The sequence below is a fragment of the Amblyraja radiata genome, chromosome 3 (assembly GCF_010909765.2).
Source record: "Amblyraja radiata isolate CabotCenter1 chromosome 3, sAmbRad1.1.pri, whole genome shotgun sequence".
Taxonomy (NCBI): Eukaryota; Metazoa; Chordata; class Chondrichthyes; order Rajiformes; family Rajidae; genus Amblyraja; species Amblyraja radiata.
This window is the reverse complement of record NC_045958.1, coordinates 115306434-115332326: the sequence shown is the minus strand read 5'-3', so window position 1 is coordinate 115332326 and position 25893 is coordinate 115306434. Positions and strand designations below refer to the sequence as shown.

General features: G+C 45.0%; 1 long non-coding RNA gene across 1 annotated transcript; it reads right to left on the bottom strand.

Annotated features, from left to right (window-relative positions):
• Positions 1–14333: 14333 nt before the first annotated feature.
• Positions 14334–20335, bottom strand: LOC116971460. Its single transcript, XR_004411500.1, has 3 exons — positions 20325–20335; positions 17201–17207; positions 14334–14379 (listed from the first exon to the last, which is right to left on the bottom strand). It is a non-coding gene; the product is annotated as an uncharacterized LOC116971460 (long non-coding RNA).
• Between the last annotated feature and the right edge of the window lie 5558 nt (positions 20336–25893).

Here is a 25893-nt window from a genome sequence, read left to right as displayed (position 1 = left end):
AATGTTCTATCTTCTATATATCACTAAAACTCTGATCTTGACCGCTTTTGGCCCATTGTGCTGCGATTTCCGACAGAACGCCGCCACCTACGGCCGTCATTTTTGGCCACCTGGCTCAGAGCCCCCCTTCGCCTTACGGGTGCGGAAGATTTTTTCCATCAATGACAAATCAGAGAGATATTCATGTTTTTAAAAAAATCACCATTCTCTCTGCTGCCCCTGCTGGAGAGAGGGGGAGGGACTATAAAACCAGGAAGTGGTGTGCCTCACTCAGTCTCTGCAAGATGGATGAAGCCAAAGGTAACGTCTCTCTGAGCTCTGAATAACTCTGAACAAATGTCTACACAACTGTGAGTCCCCTTAATGTGGTTTGAAAATGAAAATATGGTTTGTTTGAAGTAAAAAGGCACTGCCTACAAATGGTTGTTTGGGTGCTTTGGCTTGAAGTTGAAAGGCACTACTTACTGCAAATGGTGGCTTGGGAGCTTTGGTTTAAAGTTGAAAGGCACTACTTACTGCAAATGGTGGCTTGGGAGCTTTGGCTTGAAGTTGAAAGGCACTACTTACTGCAAATGGTGGCTTGGGAGCTTTGGCTTGAAGTTGAAAGGCACTACTTACTGCACATGGTGGCTTGGGTGCTTTGGCTTGAAGTTGAAAGGCACTACTTACTGCAAATGGTGGCTTGGGAGCTTTGGCTTGAAGTTGAAAGGCACTACTTACTGCAAATGGTAGCTTGGGTGTTTTACTTGAAGTTGAAAGGCACTACTTACTGCACATGGTGGCTTGGGTGCTTTGGCTTGAGGTTGAAAGGCACTACTTACTACAAATGGTGGCTTGGGTGCTTTGGCTTTGGGTGGAGGGAGGGGGAGGGACTATAAAACCAGTAAGTGGTGTGCCTCACTCAGTCTCTGCAAGATGGATGAAGCCAAGGGTAACGTCTCTCTGAGTTCCGAATAACACTGAACAAATGTCTACACAACTGTGAGTCAGTCCCCTTAATGTGGTTTGAAAATGAAAAAATGGTTTGTTTGAAGTAAAAAGGCACTACTTACTGCAAATGGTGGCTTGGGAGCTTTGGCTTGAAGTTGAAAGGCACTACTTACTGCAAATGGTGGCTTGGGTGTTTTACTTGAAGTTGAAAGGTCATGTTTAACTAATCTTGAATTTTTTGAAGATGTTACTCGGGAAATTGATGAGGGTAAAGCAGTGGATGTTGTGTATATGGACTTCAGTAAGGCCTTTGACAAGGTTCCTCATGGATGGTTGGTTAAGAAGGTTCAATGGTTGGGTATTAATGGTGGAGTAGCAAGATGGATTCAACAGTGGCTGATTGGGAGATGCCAGAGAGTAATGGTGGATGGTTGTTTGTCAGGTTGGAGGCCAGTGACGAGTGGGGTGCCACAGGGATCTGTGTTGGGTCCACTGTTGTTTGTCATGTACATCAATGATCTGGACGATGGTGTGGTAAATTGGATTAGTAAGTATGCAGATGATACTAAGATAGGTGGGGTTGTGGGTAATGAAGTAGAGTTTCAAAGTCTACAGAGAGATTTATGCCAGTTGGTAGAGTGGGCTGAAAGATGGCAGATGGAGTTTAATGCTGATAAGTGTGAGGTGCTACATCTTGGCAGGACAAATCAAAATAGGACGTACATGGTAAATGGTAGGGAATTGAAGAATGTAGGTGAACAGAGGGATCTGGGAATAACTGTGCACAGTTCCCTGAAAGTGGAATCTCATGTAGATAGGGTGGTAAAGAAAGCTTTTGGTGTGCTGGCCTTTATAAATCAGAGCATTGAGTATAGAAGTTGGGATGTAATGTTAAAATTGTACAAGGCATTGGTGAGGCCAATTCTGGAGTATGGTGTACAATTTTGGTCGCCTAATTATAGGAAGGATGTCAACAAAATAGAGAGAGTACAGAGGAGATTTACTAGAATGTTGCCTGGGTTTCAGCAACTAAGTTACAGAGAAAGGTTGAACAAGTTAGGGCTTTATTCTTTGGAGCGCAGAAGGTTAAGGGGGGACTTGATAGAGGTTTTTAAAATGATGAGAGGGATAGATAGGGTTGACGTGGAAAAGCTTTTCCCACTGAGAGTAGGGAAGATTCAAACAAGGGGACATGACTTGAGAATTAAGGGACTGAAGTTTAGGGGTAACATGAGGGGGAACTTCTTTACTCAGAGAGTGGTAGCTGTGTGGAATGAGCTTCCAGTGAAGGTGGTGGAGGCAGGTTCGTTTTTATAATTTAAAAATAAATTGGATAGTTATATGGATGGGAAAGGAATGGAGGGTTATGGTCTGAGCGCAGGTATATGGGACTAGGGGAGATTATGTGTTCGGCACGGACTAGAAGGGTCGAGATGGCCTGTTTCCGTGCTGTAATTGTTATATGGTTATATGGTTACTGCAAATGGTGGCTTGGGAGCTTTGGCTTGAAGTTGAAAGGCACTACTTACTGCAAATGGTGGCTTGGATGCTTTGGTTTGAGGTTGAAAGGTACTACTTACTGCAAATGGTGGCTTGGGTGCTTTGCTTGAAGTTAAAAGGCACTAATAACTGCAAATGGGGGTTTGGGTGCTTTGGCTTGAAGTTGAAAGGCACTACTTACTGCAAATGGTAGTGGGTGATTTGGCTTGATGTTGAAAGGCACTTCTTACTGCAAATGGTGGCTTGGGTGCTTTGGCTTGAAGTTGAAAGGCACTACTAACTGCAAATGGTGGCATGAAGTTGAAAGGCACTACTTACTGCAAATGGTGGCTTGGGTGCTTTGGCTTGAGGTTGAAAGGCACTACTTACTGCAAATGGTGGCTTGGGTGCTTTGGCGTGAAGTTCAAAGGCACTACTTACTGCAAATGGTGGCTTGGGTGCTTTGGCTTGAAGTTGAAAGTCACTACTTACTGCAAATGTTGGCTTGGGTGCTTTGGCTTGAGGTTGAAAGGCACTACTAACTGCAAATGGTGGCGGGTGCTTTGCTTGAATTTGAAAGGCACTTCTTACTGCAAATGGTGGCTTGGGTGCTTTGGCTTGAAAGGCACTACTTACTGCAAATGGTGGCATGAAGTTTAAAGGCACTACTTACTGCAAATGGTGGCTTTGGTGCTTTGGCTTGAAGTTGTAAGGCACTACTTACTGCAAATGGTGGCTTGGGTGCTTTGGCTTGAAGTTGAAATGCACTACTTACTGCAAATGGTGGCTTGGGTGCTTTGGCTTGAAGTTGAAAGGCACTACTTACTGCAAATGGTGGCTTGGGAGCTTTGGTTTAAAGTTGAAAGGCACTACTTACTGCAAATACACTTACTTCCTGTTTGCACTGTATATTGATTTTAGATAAAACGCTACCACTTATGGCTGTGATTTTTGGCCATCTTACTCAGTCCCCCCTCCGCTGAGCAGGTGCAGAGAATTCTTCCCATCAATGAAAATTAAAAGTGTTATTAGTGTTTAAAAAATGTTGAGAATCTCTCTCCTGTCAATCACGCCATGAAAGCCACACCTTTGCCGGTGGGAGGGGGAGGGGTTATAAAACCCGGAAGTGTGGGCGTGGCTCAGTCTCTGCATGATGGAGGAGGGAGAGGTCACAATTCTGTCTGAGCTGTGAATCAACTGAACACACTAAATGTCTACTGATCTGTGAGTGGTGTTTTGTGTGGTTTTATGGTGGTTTCACCCTGCATGAAATGGTATGAAGCTGCATTTGAATTTGGTGGCCTTGCACACTGCTTGAAGTGGAATGAAACTGCACTTGAACTTGGCGGCCTTGCATCCTGCTTGAAGTGGTATGAAACTGCACTGAATTTGGTGGCCTTGCACCCTGCTCATAGTGGTAAGAATGTCTACTGAACTGTGAGTTTGGTGTTTTGTGTGATTTTATGGTGGTTTCACCCTGCATGAAATGGTATGAAGCTGCATTTGAATTCGGTGGCCTTGCACCCTGCTTGAAGTGGTTGGAAACTGCACTTGAATTCGGTGGCCTTGCACCCTGCTTGAAGTGGTAGGAAACTGCACTTGAATTTGGTGGCCTTGCACCCTGCTCATAGTGGTAAGAAACTGCACTTGAATTTGGTGGCCTTGCACCCTGCTTGAAATGGTAGGAACATGGATTTGAATTTGGTGGCCTTGCACCCTGCTTGAAATAGAATTTCAAGGAATAGTCATGAGTCAACTGCCAGCCCACCAGCCGTGAGTAAGCTGCCAGCAGATCAGGCTTAAGGGACTGAGCTGCCACCCCAAGAGCCCATACCAGCACTCCAGAAAGCCTCCCCCCGGCCACCAATATTGGAATTGGTGGAGAGGTGGAATATTGCGTCGGGGGACCAGCCCTCCCGTGTGAACATGGGACCCAACGGGTCCCACTTAGTCTAGTAACTTTCTTAAAAATTAAGAGAACTGAATGAATTTTTCAGTTATTATAGATTGAAGCATTCTGAAACAAATATAAAACATCTTACTTAGATGACCTGAAATTAAAGCATATAATTAGTTAGTTACCTAATTGTAGCTAATTACAAAATTGACCGTTGTGACGGAAATAGTAATAAACACCCAGACTGCGTTGAAAATTCAAAAATGGGATATTCTCAAGATCAGAACTTTAATATTATTGTATTATATGCTGTAAGTCCATAACAGATAGGTAAATAAATTACAATTTCTAGCAATAGACCAAGTCTTTATGGAGAAATTGCTAGCTGGTACATTGGCATATCATAATCAGTAGCATCATCATATTCCTCAGATTGTAACCAATAAGCAACTCTGTATACCTTGTTTTTCCTCAACTTTTCAATTTTGGCATTGTGAACTACATGTTTTTGCTCTTCAAACCACGCATGACATGCCTTTCTGCCCACTACTTTCCCCATTAAGAATGTCCTGTATCGTCACATTTGGAGTAGTCCAAATTCGGATAATCTCTGCGAATGCTGTCTAAATCAGTCTCTTTTGCTGGGCATTTGGATTGACAATTTTGCATTTCTTCTTCGGAGACATCTGTTCTAAATGTAAAGGAAAAAAACACTGAACAGCATTAACAGAAACAAGTTATTATTTGCAGTTTTAGAAAAAAGGTAGAAATGATGAGGTTAAACGCTAAAACATAGTAAATACCCAACAAAAATTCATATTCATCAGTTTCATCTAATCAATTAAATTCATCTAAATTCAATAACTATATCTAAACATCTATCCATTTCTTGAGAAAAGGATTTATTTTTTTTAATACCCTAAGTATCCAAATAATAAACTAATCCCATTCACACAAGAATTCACGATATAACATTATTTTAAAATCTCACTGTCATGAACATATGCCAGATGGAAGAAATTTAATGTTTAATTCCCATAAATTAATCTAGAAACATCCACTCTCAATATTAACAAAATTATTATTTTTTGCACAATACATGTGGCTAAAACTGTTGTGGATATTTAGTATAAAAATATTGTCTATGGATAGACAATTACACAAAATATAGCTGATTTAGATGCTCTTATGACATGATTGTCCAAAAACAAGAGGGTTTAAATCATCTTGCGAGTGGATGTTTCTGGAATGCGATCGATTGGAACATTGCCGTTGCCGTGAATTTAAACCCCATATCGGAAGGCATATGGGGTTTAAATTCTGCCGGTTCGTATGGGGCCCAAATAACATTTTCGCAATGTAAAATTAGACTAAAGCTACCCCAAGAAGCAAGATTATCTGTGAAATAAACAACTTACCTTTTGTTTTGTTCTGATATTACGATCCGTCACGTTGTAGGCGTTGAGGGTGTTCGCAGTCGCCTTTTACTTTAATCCAAACTATTAAATTGTCCAGCGATTTTTTTAATTAAAAAAACCGGGAACGGAAGTCCGATCGATTTTTCTTCATCGACTAGCAGCCCGAGGAAATCCCTCTCCAACAAGAGATACAAGCCTGCATTTTAATTCCGCCCCCCCTCAAAGGCGCCAAAGTCGCGCACACTGCCAGTGGCAGAACTGCAGCGCCGCTGAAGGTAGGTTTTGTAACATCGCTACATGGTCTATGGTATGGTAGGTCTATATTCTATCTATGGTCGTAGGTAGTTCATTGTCTCTAGGATAGTGTAGTGTGCAGGGATTGCTGGTCTGAGTGAGTCCTGTTTTCATGCTGCATCTCTAAACTAAACTAAATTAAATAGGTTGATTAGTACGGGTGTCAGGGGTTATGGGGTGAAAGCAAGAGAACGGGCTTGAAAGAAAATGATGCATCAGCCATGATTGAATGGCGAAGTAGACTTGATGGGGCGAACAGCCTAATTCTGCTCTCAGAACTCAAAATTACTTTTAAAAGTTTCCTTCGCTCCAACTCGTCCATCATGCCCATCTAAGATGGTCGCACTTGTCCATATTTGGTGCATAATTTCCGGATAACACAAAGCTGGGTGGCAGTGTGAGCTGCGAGGAGGATGCTATGATGCTGCAGGGTGACTTGGATAGGTTGGCTGAGTGGGCAGATGCAGTATAATGTGGGTAAATGGAGGTTATCCACTTTGGTGGCAAGAACAGGAAGTCAGATTATTACCTGAATGGTGTCAGATTAGGAAAAGGGGAGGTGCAATGAAACCTGGGTGTGTTTGTACATCAGTCACTGAAAGTAAGCATGCAGGCAGTGAAGAAAGCTTCATTGCGATCAGATTTGAGTTTAAGAGCAAGGAGGTTCTACTGCAGTCGTACAGGGCCCTGCTGAGACCGCTTCTGAAGTATTGTGTGCATTTTTGGTCTCCTAATTTGTGGAATGACATTATTGCTATTGTGGGAGTGCATCGTAGGTTCGCCAGGTTTATTTCTGGGATGGCGGGACTGACATATGATGAAAGAATGGGTCGATTGGGCTTGTAGTCACTGGAATTTAGAAGGATGAGAGCGTATCTTATAGAAACATATAAAATTCTTAAAGGATTGGACAAGCTAGTTGCAGGAAAAATGTTTCCCATGTTGGGGTGGGGTGGGGGTGGGGGGGTCAAGAACCAGGAGTCACAGTTTAAGAATAAGGGGTAGGCCATTTAGGACTGAGATGAGTAAAATCTTTTTCACCCAGAGAGTTGTGAATCTGTGGAATTCTCTGCCCCAGAGAAGGCAGTGGAGGCCAATTCACTGGATGTTTTCAAGAAAGAGTTAGATTTAACTCTTGGTGAAAAGGAAATAAGGGATATGGGGAATTAGCAGGAACGGGGTACTGATTTTCAATGATCAGCCATGATCATGTTGAAAGGCGGTGCTGGCTCAAAGGGCCAAATGGCCTACTCCTGCAACTGTTTTTCTATGTTTCTATCTATGCATCTGACCAAGTGATGAGTTTCTGACCACAGGAAAGTTGCAAAAAGTATCTTTTAAATGTTATTGTACCTGCCTCAACGGAACATCGAGGGGCAGTAGAGACTGCGTCTCCCAGTGGAGACACCCCTCAAACAAGGGAAGGGTTAACCCCAGGGTCCAGAAAGGATTTTGCTGTGGGGCAACAGGTCTCAGCACCAGAAACCCAGGTTTGATTATGACATCAACTCCTGTATGTGTGGAGTTTGCACGTTCTCAGTTCAGTTTAGCTTATTGTCAAGTGTGCCGAGGTACAGTGAAAAGCCTTTGTTGCGTGCTAACCAGTCAGTGGAAAGACAATACATGATTACAATCAATCCATGTACAGTGTATAGATACATGATAAGGGAATAACGTTTAGTGCAGGAAAAGCCAGCAAAGGATAGTCCGAGTGTCACGAAACATAGAAAATAGGTGCAGAAGTAGGCCATTCAGCGCTTCGAGCCAGCTCCGTCATTCAATGTGATCATGGCTGATCATCCACAATCAGTACCCCGTTCCTGCTCCTGCTCCTCCCCATATCCCTTGATTCCGCTAGCCCAAAGAGCTCTATTTAACTCTCTTTTGAATGCATCCAGTGAATCGGCCTCCACTGCCTTCTGAGGCAGAGAATTCCACAAATTCACAACTCTCTGGGTGAAAACGTTTTTCTTCACCTCAGTTCTAAATGCCCTACCCCTTACTCTTAAACTGTGGCCCCTGTTCTCGACTCCCCCAACATCGGGAACATGTTGTTTAAGAAGGACCTCATATGCTGGAAAATCGAAGGTAGACAAAAGTGCTGGAGAAACTCAGCGATCTATGGAGCGAAGGAAATAGGCAACGTTTCGGGCCAAAACCCTTCTTCAGACTGATGTAGGGTGGGGAGAAGAAAGGAGGAGCCCGAGGGCTGAGGGAGAGCTGAGAAGGGGAGGAGACAGCAAGGGCTACCGGAAATTGGAGAAGGCAATGTTTATGCCGCTAGGGTGAGAACTGTTTATGAGGTGTTGCTCCTCCAATTTCCAGTGGTTCAAGGGCTACCGGAAATTGGAGGAGCAGCACCTCATATTTCGCTTGGGCAGTTTGCACCCTAGCGGCATAAACATTGACTTCTCCAATTTCCGGTAGCCCTTGCTGTCTCCTCCCCTTCTCAGCTCTCCCTCAGCCCTCGGGCTCCTCGTCTTCCTTTCTACTCCCCACCCCCCCACCCTACATCAGTCTGAAGAAGGGTTTTGGCCCAAAACGTTGCCTATTTCCTTCGCTCCATAGATGCTGCTGCACCTGCTGAGTTTCTCCAGCACTTTTGTCTACCATCAGGAACATATTTCCTGCATCTAGCTTGTCCAATCCCTTAATAATTTTAATATTTTTCAAAAAGAACCCTCTCATCCTTCTAAATTCCAGTGAAAACAAGCCCATTCTTTCATCATATGACAGTCCCGCCATCCCGGAAATAAACCTGGTGAACCTACGCTGCACTCCCTCAATAGTAAGAATGTCCTTCCTCAAATTAGGAGACCAAAACTGTACACAATACTCCAGGTGTGGTCTCACCAGGGCCGTGTACAACTGCAAAAGGACCTATACTTAAATCCTCTTATTATGAAGGCAAATATGCCATTAGCTTTCTTCACTGCCTGCTGTCCCTGCATGCTTACTTTCAGACATTGATGTACAAGGACACCCAGGTCTCGTTGCACTTCCCCTTTTCCTAATCTGACACAATTCAGGTAATAATCTGCCTTCTTGTTCTTGCCAGCAAAGTGGATAACCTCACATTTATCCACATTATACTGCATTGCCATGCATCTGCTCACTCAGCCGACCTATCCAAGTCGCCCTGCATCCTCATAGCATCCTCTTTACAGCTCACACTGCCATCCAGGTTTGTGTCATCTGCAAATTTGCTAACGTTACTTTTAATTCCTTCATCTAAATCATTAATATATATATATAAAATAGCTGCGTTCCCAGCACAGAGGTCACTAGTCACTGCCTGCCATTCTGAAAGGGTTCTGTTAATTCCTACTCTTTGTTTCCTGTCCGCCAACCAATTTTCTATCCATGTCAATACCCTCCCTCCAATACCATGTGCTTTCTGAAAGTCCAGATACGACATCCACTGGCTCTCCCTTATCCATTTAACTTGTTACAGGGCTGCCAACTCTCACGCTTTGAGCGTGAGAATCACGCCCTCGAGCAAACTATCACGCCCTCACGCTGATCAGAAATTTCTCACGCTCTGTGGTGAGAAATTCTGTGATCAATGAAAATTTCAAAACTCGGATAAACTGCATGGTCCGCGGGTGTTGGAGAGCCGGGGCTGGGGGAGGGATGAGTGCAGAATCAGCGGCGGGAACAGATGCGGGGAGCCGGGCTGCGAGTGTTTGCGGGGCTGTCGAGTGTTTGCGGGGCTGGCGAGTCGCTCGCTGCAGCTCAGGCCATGGAACACTCCGGACAGTACAAGTCCCGGGCCGTCGGAGGCGTCGGAAGCGTTGCGCCGCTGCCGCGAGAGTCTCTGTGCCGAAGGGACAGACTCTCAAAGGGAGGTAGAGAGAGAGAGGGGAAGGAGACAGTGAGGAGAGAGACAGAGGGGGAGTGAATGCAGAGAGAGAAGAGGGAGAGGGGGAGAGAGAGGTAGGGGAGAGTGAGGTGGGAGAGGGGGGGAAGAGAGCGAAGGGTGAGACGGAAGAGGGGGTGGAGAGGGTAGGAGAGAATGGGAGAGAGGGGTGGTAAAAGAGAGTGGGAAGAGCGAGAGGGGAAAGAGAAAGAGATGGGGGGGGCAAAGAGAAAGAGGAGATAGAGACAGAGGAGAAAGAGAGAGGAGGTGGGAGGGAGAAATGGGGGAGAGTGAGGGAGAGGAGAGGAGAGAGATGAGAGAGGGGGGGGGGGGGGAGAGGAGAGACAGAGAGGGGAGAGTGTGCAGAGGGAGAGAGGGGGAGATAGAGAGGCAGGGAGAAAGAGAAGAAAGAGGGGGAGAGTTAGGGAAAAGAGAGGGGAGAGAGAGTTGGGGGAAAGAGAGGGGAGAGAGAGAGAGGGGACGAGAGAGGGTGAGGTGGGAGGGAGAGGGGGAAGAGAGAGAGAGGAAGAAGAGAGGGGGGAGAGAGGGGAGAGAGAGAGGGGACAGAGGAGGAGAGAGGGGGGGAGAGAAGAGAGGGAAGGGGAGAGAGAGGGGGGAGGCGGGGTGAGGGGAGAGAGGAGAGGGGGAGGGGAGAGAGAGGGGTTGAGAGGAGAGAGATAGAAAGGGATGAGAGTGAGATGGGAGGGAGAGAGAGAGGGGAGAGAAAGAGGTGAGGGACAGAGTGGGAGGAAAGAGAGAGAGGGGGAGAGAGAGAGGGGGGGATAGAGAGGCAGGGCTGCCAACTATCATGCATTGAGCGTGAGAATCACGCATTTCACCAAATGCTCACGCTGATCACAAATTCTTTCGCTCTGTTGTGAGAAATTCTGTGATCAACGAAAATTTCAAAACTCATATCAACTACATGGGCCGCGGGTGTTGGAAGCAGAAGCAGCGGCGGGGACAGATGCGGACGGGGGAACGGGGCTGGCGAGTGTTTCCCGGGCTGGCGAGTCGCTCACTGCAGCTCCAGCCATGGAGCAGCCTCAGTGCAAGAGTCCCGTGCCGTCAGAGGCGTCGAAGCGTTGCGCCGCTGCCTTGAGAGTCTCTGTGCCGAATTCGCCCAGGTGACTGGCATGGATCAGGCTGTGGCTCGGTGCATCCTGGAGGACAACCAGTGGCTGCTGGAAGTAAGTACCAAGCACTGGGTAGAAACGGTGGAAGATAGTGGACTTCAAATGGGGGTGGTTGGTGAAAGCATCCTGCTTGCCTGCTAGATTTTCACTTACTGTAACTGCAGGAAAAATGTTCCCGATGTTGGGGGCGTTCAGAACCATGGGTCACAGTTTAAGAATAAAGGGGAGGCCAATTAGGACTGAGATGAGGACAAACCTTCTTCACGCAGAGAGTTGTGAATCTGTGGAATTCTCTGCCACAGAAGGCAGTGCTGGCCAATTCACTGGATGTTTTCAAGAGAGAGTTACATTTAGTTCTTGGGGCTAACGACATCAAGGGATATGGGGAACAAACAGGAAAGAGGTACTGATTTTAGATGAATAGCCATGTTCATATTGAATGGTAGTGCTGGCTCGAAGGGCCGATGGCCTATTCCTGCCCCTATTTTCTATGTTTCTATGCTTGAGTATATGGCAATAAAACTCGATCACTTGATTTTGAAGCATTCATGCATGGTGGAGGTATAATGTAGTCATAGAGTGATACAGTGTGAAAACAGGCCCTTCGGCACAACTTGCCCACACCCACCAACATGTCCCAGCTACGCTACCTGCTTTTGGTCAATACCTCCAAACCTGTCCTATCCATGTATCAGTCTACCATTTTCTTAAATGTTGGGATGGTCCCTGCCTCAACTACCTCCTCTGGCAGCTTGTTCCATACACCCATCACCCTTTGTGTGGATAAAGGTACCCCTTAAAAAGTTACCTCTTAAAAATACTTCATACAAAAAACATTAAAATCATACTTCTACAGTGCACTAAAACATGATGTTAATACATCAAATTTCAAAAGGTTCCTACCCTGGGAAGGGGGACACCCTTCTTCCACACCCTCTCCCCACTCGGTTGCTCCAGTCCCTCACCGGGTACCCCCAAGGCCAGTGATCAGTGATCACACAGCCTCCCCCCTTTCAAAAACACTCCAATCCAATTTAAAGCATATATATTGCATTCAAGTGTAAGTTCAAAGACTCGCTACAGTATACACCATATTGCACAATTTCAAGCTGAAAAATGCAAATGTTCCATACCAATGGGAAGGGGACACCCTCCTCCCACCCCTCCCTCTCACCCTCCTCCCACCCCTCCCTCGCTCTCCCCCCCCCCCCCCCCTCGGTCGCTATACTCGCTCGGGCTTGGTCTCTCGCAATTTCTCACTCCCAACTCTCACCCAATGTTGGCAGCCCTGTTGTTACATCCTCAAAAATTTCCAGAAGATGTACACTAAATTCAGAATTGCCTTCTCCCTGGTAGGCTCCAATACAAGACCAGTATTTAGAGGGTTGAAGGGTTTGAGGCCTAAGAGGTTCGAGGCCGCGCCTGTGTGTGGTTTAAGTCCCAAACAGTACTGGGAACTCAGTGTTGGCTGAAATACTTAAAAATCAACACTGAGCTGGGGAAGACGCATGTTATAATCTGGACAGTGATCTAAATTTTTCAATTTAAATTTTACCAAATTCAGGGCATTCATATTGAAGGCTACTTTATTGTATAGAGATCCGTTTTTGATCTTGTAAAATTGTAAAATAACTCTGTAATTGTATATAACTCCGTATAACTCCGTAATTGTAATATAGCAATTGTGTGATTAATGCTGCTGTTGTAATCGTAGTTTGAATCGTGACTGTATGTTAATATAGCGTGATCTTGTGTAGTTTAAAATAGTGTGATTTACTTGAGAATTGTCCTGTAATCGAATGCTTATATTATGTTGCAGTGTGGCTGTGTTCATAGTCTTTAATTATATTTTTTCTTGTTTGAATGTGTTTTTGCTTGCGTGTTACAACCTTATTTGCTTTTGTTTGAATCCAAGTGTTTGAGTGCAGGAGATTTGCTGCTGAAGTGTGTTTGATTGTTCCGTTGAGAAGGTGGTCCCCAACTTGAGCTGAGAGTGTTTACCATTTTAATTTACCGCTTTAAAAGCTTGTGCGATCTCCGTGATTTCTGTGTGTGAGATTTGCGTGAAAGATTTTTGGATGCCCAATTGAAAGGAGATAGATTGTGTGAGAGACTTGTTAGGTGTTAGGAATTTGTGTCCTTGTCAGTGCTGCCAACATTGGGTGAGAGTTGGGAGTGAGAAATTGCGAGAAACGAAGCCCGAGGGATAGTAGGGGGCGATGGTGGGGGGGGGGGGGGGGGGGGGGGGGGTACGGAGTTTTGCATTTTTCATCTTGAAATTGTGCAATCTGGTGCATACTGTTGCAAGTCTTTAACTTACACTTGAATGCTTCAAATTCAAGAGCTTCAAATTCCTGGGCGTGCATATTTCCGAAGACCTCTCCTGGTCCCAGAACACTGATGCAATTATAAAGAAAGCACATCAGCGCCTCTACTTCCTGAGAAGATTACGGAGAGTCGGTATGTCAAGGAGGACTCTCTCTAACTTCTACAGGTGCACAGTCGAGAGCATGCTGACCGGTTGCATCGTGGCTTGGTTCAGCAACTTGTGCGTCCAGGAGCGGAAAAGACTGCAAAAAGTTGTAAACACTGCACAGTCCATCATCGGCTTTGACCTCCCTACCATCGAGGGGATCTATCGCAGTCGCTGCCTCAAAAAGGCTGGCAGCATCATCAAGGACGCACACCATCCTGGCCACACACTCATCTCTATGCAGCCTTCACGTAGAAGGTACAGGAGCCTGAAATCTGCAACATCCAGGTTCTGGAACAGCTTCTTCCCCACAGCCATCAGACTATTAAACTCAACTCAAACAAAAATCTGAACTTTAATAGCCTATTGCACTTTATCGAAACATAGAAACAAAGAAAATAGGTGCAGAAGGAGGCTATTCAGCTGAAAAAGTTCTCCTAAAAGATAGACAAAGTACAAATTCTTAAGACCATACAAAGCTTTAATTTAACGTCTGACGGGTGTGGACTTAGAGACCCAGAGGCAACAGTTTCACGTCAGTTTCACCCCAATTCTTTCTTAAAAATGCATACACAAAATACATGCATAAAAATACATACACAATTCACAATTGGTCTTACCTTTGTCTATCTCTAAGAACCTCAGCTGGGAACAGACCAACTTCTGATGAAGAAACAGAGGTGTTTCCAGGAGTGTCTTGGAGTCGGTTACAATGGGCCGATAGAGCTCATATTCCTCCTTTTCCAGTCCTGGTAACCTCTGCTCAGTCATCCAGTGGTAGTTCCAGTGAGACCTGCGCGACTACGCCAATGAAAAAGTTCACTTAAACGATAGACAAAGTACAAATTCTTAAGACCATACAAAGCTTTAATTTAACATCTGACGGGTGTGGACTTAGAGACCCAGAGGCAACAATTTCACGTCTGAATCTCCAGCAGCACACACAAAGAAATACCAGAACACCCGAGTTTATATACGTACAGATATAAAACCAATTGCATGATGTAATGTACAAAAACCATCATCCACCTCCAAATATGGAGTTGTTTTTCACTCTTTGCCAAAAGCCAGTCACCCCAATGGCATCCTCTGGGCCCCTTCTTATCTGATTAACCTCTTCAACTTACATAAAAAAACCTTACAAGAGAGCTGTGAACTATTCACCTTAAGTTAAAAAAACCCTTGTCACGATGGAAGTTGTCCAAATCCCATCATGCATTACAATTGGCCTTTTACAACAGGAAAGCTTAAATATGACAACAATCAATTAATAACTAACTCTTTCATTCCTACCTTTTATCATATAAATGATAACACTACAGTACTTGGTTAGTACATAGTAAAGGCTTCAGACATTTCAGTACATAGATTAATATAATGATCAGCAGTACAATAGATCCATAATAGATCCATTCCCCATATTCCTCCAAACATGCTAAATGGCCACCATTCTACACCTTTATTAAAGTTATGCATTTCCTCCCCTACCTCTGTAATCTTTATTTCTGCAGTAATATGTGCTGCTAAATCTATAATGTTAGATTCATCAGGGATGTAAGTGCAGCATTCACACCCTATAATAGCACGTCCTTCTTATTATCCTATAGGGATATACGACAAAGTGCATCCATTTCAACCATAATGGATGAAAGGGCCTTTTACTTGTAGGTAAAGATGTCCACCATTTAATTAAACAATTTCTCCAATCCAGGGGACATATTAATCAATTCCCTTGATAAACAGGCTGTCCCATACAGTGGGAAAACAATCATCCAGAATTGCTCTGACTCTGATATACATAATTTAGCCCTCATCGGGAATATACAATTCAGTTAGATGTTAGACAATTCTCACATGAGGGACAACAAATAACAACATCCCCTTCAGTTATAGGTTGACCTAATCAACCTTTCTCATCCCCAGGTATATACCAGGTAACTATGGGTATGCCCAGAATCCACATACAAAATACGTCCCATTTATTGGACTCAGCGGCCATTAGCACTAACCTTGGTGCAGGTGCTGTTCCTCAAGTATACTCCGTTGCTTCTTCTGTCACAATAACAGGTAGTATTAACTGGGCTCTGGGGCAATTCACTAATTTAAGCCATGGTATATCCCAAACCCTGGTCTCATTTACCTCCCATCCTGTCTTAAAAGAGGCCACATACCATTCTTTAAATATGGGTACTTGACTTTGCCATTCTGAAGGCACCCATTAGTTGCTTTTTATTTTGCAAAAACAGTGCAAGGCCAGAATCTCAGTAAGGTTAAGGAGTATTGTTATGAGAGGTATTCCTTCCCCACCATTATATGGGATGTGCGTACACAACCAGCATACATTTATTATTACGAAGGGCAAATTCAAAACTCATAAACAAAAACAGATTATTTCCCCAAGTCCAATCCATATGGGCCAACCCCAAAATATAAAAGAGGGTCAATAGCCCCATGTCAGAACTGAACGAGGAGGAGGACACAAATGCAGGCTCAGACACAGGGCAGATCAGTCTTCGGCGTTTAATCGGTCCAAGTCAGTACACAGGTAGGCAAAACAGAGGCAACAGTACCATATAGGAGCAGGCAAGAACCAGTGGTCGAAAATACAGGCAAAGGTCGAGATCACAAGGTCACAAGATTTCGAGAGCTGGAACGAGGTGATACCAAGTAGCATACACCACGAACTGGCAATGGGAACTAAAACACAAAAGGCTTAAATACAGACTAGCAGGGGATAACGAGACACAGGTGAAACACATCAGGGCGTGGCCAACAGACTAGCAGGGGATAACGAGACACAGGTGAAACACATCAGGGCGTGGCCAACAATCACATGAGGGTAAACGACCTGACAGGAAATGGGACCTGAAACAAGAGGAGATGTGAGACACCAAAATAAAACAAGAATGCAAACTCTAATACTAAAAACCAATAAGAAACAGAAACTAGATCAAATGCGAGACCTGACAGTACCCCCCCCTCCACGGCCGGCTCCTGACGGCCCAGGATCTTCAGGATGTTGGCGCCGATAGTCCCTGATAAGTTCCGGGTCGCATATGTTGCGAGCTGGCACCCAAGACCGCTCCTCAGGTCCATACCCCTCCCAATCCACAAGATACTGACAACTACGACCACGCCGGCGCATCCCCAGCAACCGGCTGACCGTAAACACGACCCCCATCAAGGAACCGGGGGGGCGGAGGAGGTGTGGAGGCAGGGACCAGAGGACTCTCCTTAAATGGCTTCAGACGGGAGACATGGAAAGTAGGGTGGACCCTCATGGCACGGGGGAGTTTGAGACGAACCGCCACAGGATTGATGACCTTCGATATGGGGAAAGGACCAACAAAACGAGGAGCCAGCTTCCGGGATTCCACCCTCAGCGGTAAGTCTCGAGTGGAGAGCCACACCCTTTGACCAGGCGAGTATACTGGAGCCGGCGTTCTTCCACGGTCAGCCATCCTCTTGTAACGCGTAGAACTGCGCAACAGCATCTGACGAGCCCCATTCCAAACCTTGCGACAGCAACGGACGAGAGCCTGAGCGGAGGGCACACTGGACTCCTTCTCCACAGCAGGGAACAATGGCGGTTGATAACCATAGGCACACTGGAATGGAGAGAGACCAGAGGATGAGCAAGGAAGTGTGTTGTGTGCATACTCCACCCAAATAAGGTGTTTGCTCCAAGTTGAAGGGTTCTGTGCCACCAAGCACCGCAGTCCTGTCTCCAATTCCTGGTTAAGGCGTTCAGTCTGTCCATTGGATTCCGGGTGATAACCAGATGTAAGGCTGACCGTGGCGTCCAACAGAGAACAAAACTCCTTCCAAAACCTGGACACGAACTGAGGCCCCCGGTCAGACACAATGTCTCTGGGAAATCCATGAATGCGAAAAACATGAGACAGCATGACCTCTGCCGTCTTCTTGGCGGAGGGAAGCTTGTGCAACGCAATGAAATGGACCATCTTAGAAAATCTGTCCACTACAGTCATGACTGAGGTGTTACCTTCAGAAGAGGGCAAGCCCGTGACAAAGTCCATGGAGATGTCTGACCAGGGGCGTGAGAGTACGGCCCCGATGCCCACACCCGAGGCGTCCACCTCAACCACGAACTGGAGTGACGGGTCAGGGTGAACCAGGATGGGGGCTGAGGAGAAGCTCCTCTTGAGTCTCATAAATGCAGTTTCTGCTTGAGAGGACCAAGAGAAAGGCACGTGGGTGAGGTAAGAGCATGGAGTGGTGCAGCAGTGACACTAAAGTTCCGGATAAACTTCCTATAAAAATTAGCAAACCCAAGGAACCCCTGAAGTCGCTTACGACTGGAGGGTGTAGGCCAGGTGGCCACAGCACTGACCTTGCTCGGGTCCATCTGTATACCAGCAGGTGATACAACATAACCAAGGAATTGAACAGTGTTAACATGAAATTCACATTTCTCAGCTTTCACAAACAGATCATTCAGGAGCAAACGTTCTAGCACCTGGTGTACATGCTGCACATGGGAAGTCTCGTCTGGAGAAAAAATCAAAATGTCATCAAGGTACACAAACACAAATCGGTTCAGCATGTCCCGTAACACATCATTAACCATGCCTTGAAAAACTGCTGGAGCATTAGTAAGACCAAACGGCATGACCAGATATTCATAATGACCACTGGGTGTGTTAAACGCAGTTTTCCATTCATCCCCGTCCCTTATCCTCACCAGATGATACGCATTTCTAAGATCTAACTTAGTGAATACTGCAGCGTCTTTTAACAGTTCAAATGCAGAGGAGATAAGAGGAAGAGGGTATCTGTTCTTAACAGTAATGTCATTGAGTCCTCTGTAGTCAATGCAGGGCCGAAGTGTTCCATCCTTCTTATCCACAAAGAAGAATCCAGCTCCTGCAGGTGAAGAAGAAGGTCTGATGATCCCAGCAGCAAGGGCATCGTCAATGTACTTTTCCATGGCGAGCCGCTCAGGTGAAGACAAGGAGTAGAGATGGCCCTTAGGAGGCGCTGTACCTGGCAGAAGGTCGATGCAGCAGTCGTACGGTCTATGCGGCGGAAGAGATGTGGCCTTGGCCTTGTTGAACACCTCCTTTAGGTCTAGATAATATGAGGGAACCTTGGTGAGATCTGGAAAATCCTCCTCCCTTGAACGGGGAGGCTGCCGGAGGGTGGTCCTGGAAGATCCCAGCAAACTGCTCCTTGACGGATCCTTCATAGACTCAGGAGAAGAATCATGCAGATAGATGAGTTTACAGTTATTCCCCCAAGAAATTACTTCCCCAGTACCCCAGTTCATGTGAGGATTATGGTAAGACAGCCAAGGGAGCCCCAAAACCAGAGGATGAAGAGGACAGTCGAGGAGATGAAAACTGATGGTCTCAAGGTGATTACCTGCCACGATGAGTTGAACAGGTTGAGTTCGGTGAATTACCCTGTACAGTAGGCGCCCATCCAGTGCACTAGCCTCCATAGGATCTTGAAGCTGTTCACGTTCCAGCTTCAATTCATCAGCCAAGCGAATGTCCATGAAGTTCTCATCTGCCCCAGAATCAACCAAAGCCTGCAGGGAGTGCCACTGGGAATGCACCAACAATTGTACCGTCGACAATGGACGAGAGGAACGGCTCATAGGAGTGGTACAACTCACCAATGTCCTCTCTTTCATTGGTGAGCTTTGTCTTTTACTGAACAGCTGTTCAACAAATGTCCCAGTTCACCACAGTAAAAACACCTCATTTCCCTTAGGCGGCGCTGCCGTTCCTCCGGACTGAGTTTGGCTCGTCCCACCTGCATGGGCTCCTCCGAAGATGCAGGTGGCGCTGTAGGCTGACTGGACCGGCCGAGAGGGAAGAAGTCCCGACTGGAAGGTGAAGGGCGACGCTGCCGCCACTGCTGGGAGGAGGACCGAACTGCAGCCGATCTCCTCTCTCGATCTCTTTCTCTGAGCCTAGCGTCAATTTGGATAGCCAGGGAAATCATAGACTCGACGTCGGAAGGCAGGGTTAGTGGAGCCAATTGATCTTTGATAGCTTCAGACAATCCATTGCGAAAAGCATCCAACAAAGCAGCCTCATTCCATCCACCCTTAGCAGCAACAGTTCGAAAGTCAATAGCAAAATCCATAACAGAGCGATTACCTTGTTTCATGGAGACCAGGTTCTGTGAAGCCTCTCGGCCAGGATCAAACGTGCGGGACAGAGCTTCCATGAACAGGACCGATGTCTGGCAAACAGGAGAATTCCGAGACCACTCCGCCGTGGCCCAAGCCTCCGCCCTACCCGACAGGTGCGTGATGATAAAGGCTACCCTTGAGCGTTCTGATGAAAAGGAAGCCGCTTGAAGTTCGAAATGCAGTCCACACTGAATCAAAAAAGGTCTACATTTCTCCGATTCCCCCGAAAAGTGTTCCGGTCTTGCCAGGTGGACGAATGGAGACGCTGTGGCAGCCGTGGCCGTCGGAGCTCCTGGAGACACAGACAAGGAAACAGACTCGGCAGGCACGGGAGCCGCAGCAGGAAACAAAGAATTCAGCCGAGTAACCAGGTCTTCAAACCGAGAACTTAAAGTGTTCACCTGTGAACCGATGTCTGCCTGGAACCCCTGCTGACGCTCGCCGAGATCCCGGAACCCGGCGACGATCGAGGAGAGTTGACCCTCGTAATGCGAGATGCGCTCCTCTTGCTTCTGGAGCGCTGCACGAAAAGGATCAGAGCCCGCTGAGTCCATTGTTGGCCAGTTCGTAATGTCAGAACTGAACGAGGAGGACACAAATGCAGGCTCAGACACAGGGCAGATCAGTCTTCGGCGTTTAATCGGTCCAAGTCAGTACACAGGTAGGCAAAACAGAGGCAACAGTACCATATAGGAGCAGGCAAGAACCAGTGGTCGAAAATACAGGCAAAGGTCGAGATCACAAGGTCACAAGATTTCGAGAGCTGGAACGAGGTGATACCAAGTAGCATACACCACGAACTGGCAATGGGAACTAAAACACAAAAGGCTTAAATACAGACTAGCAGGGGATAACGAGACACAGGTGAAACACATCAGGGCGTGGCCAACAGACTAGCAGGGGATAACGAGACACAGGTGAAACACATCAGGGCGTGGCCAACAATGACATGAGGGTAAACGACCTGACAGGAAATGGGACCTGAAACAAGAGGAGATGTGAGACACCAAAATAAAACAAGAATGCAAACTCTAATACTAAAAACCAATAAGAAACAGAAACTAGATCAAACGCGAGACCTGACACCCCACTGTCCTTTCTTGGTTCTCCGAACTGTTTAAAGTCAATCAGATGAATCCAACACGGTGATCTTCAATCTTCTTGGCGGTTGATGTTGTTGATACCACTTGGTACAGTTTTGTTCAACACAGTTTTAATTCCTTGCGTCCCAATGCCTTATCGGTATGTAGTCTGACAGTATGAACTTGTCCTTGTGTTCAACTGGTAGTGGTCTCTGCACTTCTCGTACCTTAGAATGCAGACCTGGCATGGCATGGGTTAATTGTGTATAATAATTACTGAGGGCCTGTAGGTGAAACTTCCACACTTGAGTCGCACCACCAGTGGGTACGTAGCCTGTGGTCACCCTCAGTTCATAGCATCCTTCCCACAGCTCGCAGTCACCCAGCCCTGCGTCACCTGCAAATCTGCCAATGCCACCATCGCCATCACATTGCATTACATCGGCAAACGCGGTTTCTCACAGATCTGATGGCTATCAATGTCCCAAGATAGGCGAACAATAGTGCATCGCAATCTATCCTAGAAAGGGATTTCTTAAAAGAAAGAAGTTAACGTTTTATCTTTTAGGCACCATACTGACAATCTTACAGGGGTGAAAATGAACCCACGCATGTCTCCCTTCCACCTTTTCTGCGGTAGGGGTTGTTAGAAGGACCTGGTAATGACTTCCCACTGAATGTCCAGTCTCTTCCTCATCCAATTCCTGATTGTTACACAAGTACCAGGTTCAATTTTAGAAATAGTGGTTCTATTGTACGTCCTTCAATGCCCTGGTTAACGATAAAATATAATTAGTCATTTCCATTGTCATGTGATGAAAGTGAACAGCCTTCGGAGTATTCTGGTTCCATGTTGCCCCTAGTGAATGGTCATATAGAATCTCTGCTGAATTCCTTTTATTGTCATTCAAACAAACAAAAGTTTGAACAATTTTTCGTTCCCTGCAGTCATAACAGCAAAAACAAAACACACAGTTCCACATAACTTCAAAGTGTAACACAGGTATCAAAGACTTCAAACCTGATTTGTTTTTATCGTAGCAACAAGAATTTAAAAAACTTATTTACACCAAGGGACCCCATGCATTTCAGTCTCTTAAAGGAACACATAGACATACACAAAAGAATGTACAAAAGCCATTTACAAAAGCAGTTCATACTATATTTACTTCAAAGACATCTCTTTTTAATCTAATGTCCCTTTTTCTGACAAAATCCTTTTTTTTCACCAAAAACTTGGTTTCAAAAAATGTACAAGAAAGATTTTACAGGCCACTATGTTTTATTAGCTCAGGCATTGCTCTGGGAGGACTGATGTCTCAATTGTGGTTGTAAAGCCTTTAAATTCTGATAGCCTTCTTGTTGAAACGAGAAAATTAAGTTGGAAATAAAACCCGTTACAGCATTTTTCCTTCTACCATAAATCTTCACAATGATAGGCAGCAGGGTAGGATGGTCCAATTCCCTGTCAGTCAGGATCCTGGACGCTGTGATCATGATCCAGACCGTGATTGGTCAGATTTCCCGTCACTCAAAGTCTGGCCACACCCACTGAAGTGGCGACCAATCAGACTCCCCTTTTTCAAAGTCTGGCCACACCCAATAAGGTTTCAAATTCCACAGACAAAGACCCACATTCTCATTCGAGGCTTAGCAATGCAAGGTTGCCTGCCGTTCTGTTGCTCTGTGCCAAAAGCTATTCAAATCTGGAAGGCAGGTTTGTTTTAACTCTCAATGTTGAATTTAATACTATTTCTCTTCTTCTTCTGCTTCAGTCCTTACTCCCTTCCTCATCTTCGACTGCCTTAATCAGGAAATGCTTAATTCTGTCCGAATTTCCCCGCCAATTTCCGTTATTTTGCTTTGTCAGGAAAAGGGATCCCTCCACCTTTTCTCATTTCCTAACCATGTGGTCAGCTTGGTTTCAAAATATTCCAAATTTCTTATTATACTTAGAATTTAAATAACACATATGTTGAAAGGGGGTTCCTCCTTCAATGTTATCCAGAGTATACCCCATAGATAGATAGAGAAAAAGAGGGCGAGAGAAAGAGAAAGAGAGAAAGAGAAAGCCGACTTCTCAATTCTTTAAAATAAACACCGTCCCAAATTTCTCAACCAGGCAGACTCGCTAATCGAGACCCAAGTTTCTCACTTGGCAAACTCCTTATCCCTTAAAAAACACCGTCCCAAATATCTCAACTAGGCAGACTCGTTAATCGAGACCCCAGTGTCTCAACTTGGCAGACGTCTTAATCATTGAGAGAGAGAGAGCCCCTTATTTCTCAACCCGACAAATCCTCGGATGTCTCAACAAGGCAGGCGCAAACCTCATCTCCTGTTTCTCAACCCGACAAACCACGGGTGTCTCAACAAGGCCGACGAGCCCTTTGTAGAGGAAGAGAGGAAAACAATAGAGAGAGAGTGAAAGAGAGAAAGCTCAATTCCTTCTTAAAATACATACACAATTCCTTCTTAAAAATATATACACAAAATACATACGTAAAAATGCATACACAATTCACAATTGGTCTTACCTTTGTCTATCTCTAAGAGCCTCAGCTGGGAACAGACCAACTTCTGATGAAGAAACAGAGGTGTTTCCAGGAATGTCTTGGAGTCGGTTACAATGGACCGATAGAGCTCGTATTCCTCCTTTTCCAGTCCTGGTAACCTCTGCTCAGTCATCCAGTGGTAGTTCCAGTGAGACCTGCGCGACTACGCCAATGAAAAAGTTCACTTAAAAGATAGACAAAGTACAAATTCTTAAGACCATACAAAGCTTTAATTTAACATCTGACGGGTGTGGACTTAGAGACCCAGAGGCAACAATTTCACGTCTGAATCTCCAGCAGCACACACAAAGAAATACCAGAACACCCGAGTTTATATACGTACAGATATAAAACCAATTGCATGATTTAATGTACAAAAACCATCATCCACCTCCAAATATGGAGTTGTTTTTCACTCTTTGCCAAAAGCCAGTCACCCCAATGGCATCCTCTGGGCCCCTTCTTATCTGATTAACCTCTTCAACTTACATAATAAAACCTTACAAGAGAGCTGTGAACTATTCACCTTAAGTTAAAAAAAACCTTGTCACGATGGAAGTTGTCCAAATCCCATCATGCATTACAATTGGCCTTTTACAACAGGAAAGCTTAAATATGACAACAATCAATTAATAACTAACTCTTTCACAGCCCTTCGAGCCAGCACTGCAATTCATTGTGATCATGGCTGATCGTCCCCACTCAATAACCCGTGCCTGCCTTCTCCCCACATCCCTTGATTCCACTAGCACCTAGAGCTCTATCTAACTCTCTCTTAAATCCATCCAGTGACTTGGCCTCCACTGCCCTCTGTGGCAGGGAATTCCACAAATTCACAACTCTCTGGGTGAAAAAGTTTTTTCTCACCACAGTCTTAAATGGCTTCCCCTTTATTCTAAGACATTGCCCCCTGGTTCTGGACTCACCCAACATTGGTAACATTTTTCCTGCATCTAGCTTGACCAGTCTTTTCATAATTTTATATAATTCTATAAGATCTCCCTCATCCTTCTAAACTCCAAATGACAAGCCTAGTTGTTTCAATCTTTCCTCAAATGGCATTCCCGCCATCCCAGGGATCAATCTCGTGAACCTTCGCTGCACTGCCTCAATCACAAGGATGTCCTTCCTCAATGCTTATTTATGTGTGTGTGTGTGTATATATATAATCAATGGTATATGGACACACTGATCTTTTCATTATTTGTTTATGCCTACAATATTCTGTTGTGCTGAAGCAAGGCAAGAATATCATTGTCCTATCTGGGGCACATGACAATAAACTATCTTGAATCTTGAATGCAATATTTATGCTTTAAATTGGATTAGCTATGGATAAGGTTAGGCTAAATTATATTCCACAGTAGAACCAGGCTCTGATCAACAGGTGCAGCACATTAGTGTATTCATGTATTCATCAGATTATAATCAAGCACTTGGCCCATGTTGCCAACCTGGGTCTCACTACACACCTGGTACTACTCCTGACCCTGACTCCAGTTGCATACCTTCTCACATTCCTGACCCTGAGTCCAGCCTTACACCTGGCCCCCTATTCTACCCTGATCATAGCTGCTTACCTGCTTAGGTTCCCAGTGCTGAACACTCCCATTATCCCAGCTTTGACTGCTCACATAGTACTATTCCAGACCTTGACTCTGGATGCACACTTGGCCTTGCTCCTTGCCCCTCTGCACTGACAATATATCTGGCCCGCACATAAAGCCCCATATCTGACACCCTATTTAAGTCCACAGGTGCTATTACGTTCAAGTCCACAGGTGCTTAACTAATGCGGTAATCTTTTATGGGGCACTTCATGGACAAAATGTGCTACATCCATTGGCTTCCTTAATATCTAACATGCTAGTTACGTAGTCACAGAAGTCATCAATTGGTTGAATTTCTCACCCATAAAATTATACTCACGAGCTGTATGTATTCTGTTACCATTTCCTTCATTTTCCTAACAAACTGTCCTGAAGTAATTTTCACCCCCAATATTTTCAATATTTTTTCTGTCTTCCTCTCAGCTACGACTTTTCCGAAATGCAAAGTACAATAATTATATATTTAAGCAATAATATTCTATTTAATGTGATAGAATATTGAGAGTACATAATATTTTCTCTGGTATTCATAACACAACAATGATAAAAAGATCTTTGTTTTGATTGCACCTACCAACATGCATACATTATTATATTACAGTTCATGTGTACAGAGGGAAATTTTTGTTCCAATGCTCCCCTTTCCCAATTGCTTTTGCATTGAAGTGATTGAAATCCAAGTGAAGTTCAAATTGCATTAGAAAAATAAAACCTCCGGAATGGATGATATTCATTACGTGGTTAGTTGGAGTCAAGTATCAGCACAAATACTATATTACACTTTGAACCTTCAGATGTCCAGGTTCAAGCTAAAACTAAAGACAAATAATAACCTCCTCACACATTCCCCTGCAAGTATCTCTGACACACCTTTAAAATATGCCCCTTCTTTGAATAAGCTGTTAAACATCGCATCTGAATCAGCTTCCATCTGATTACACTCTTTGAGGATGTTCATCTGCGTGTTCAATTAATAAAACAACGAGATTGGGGA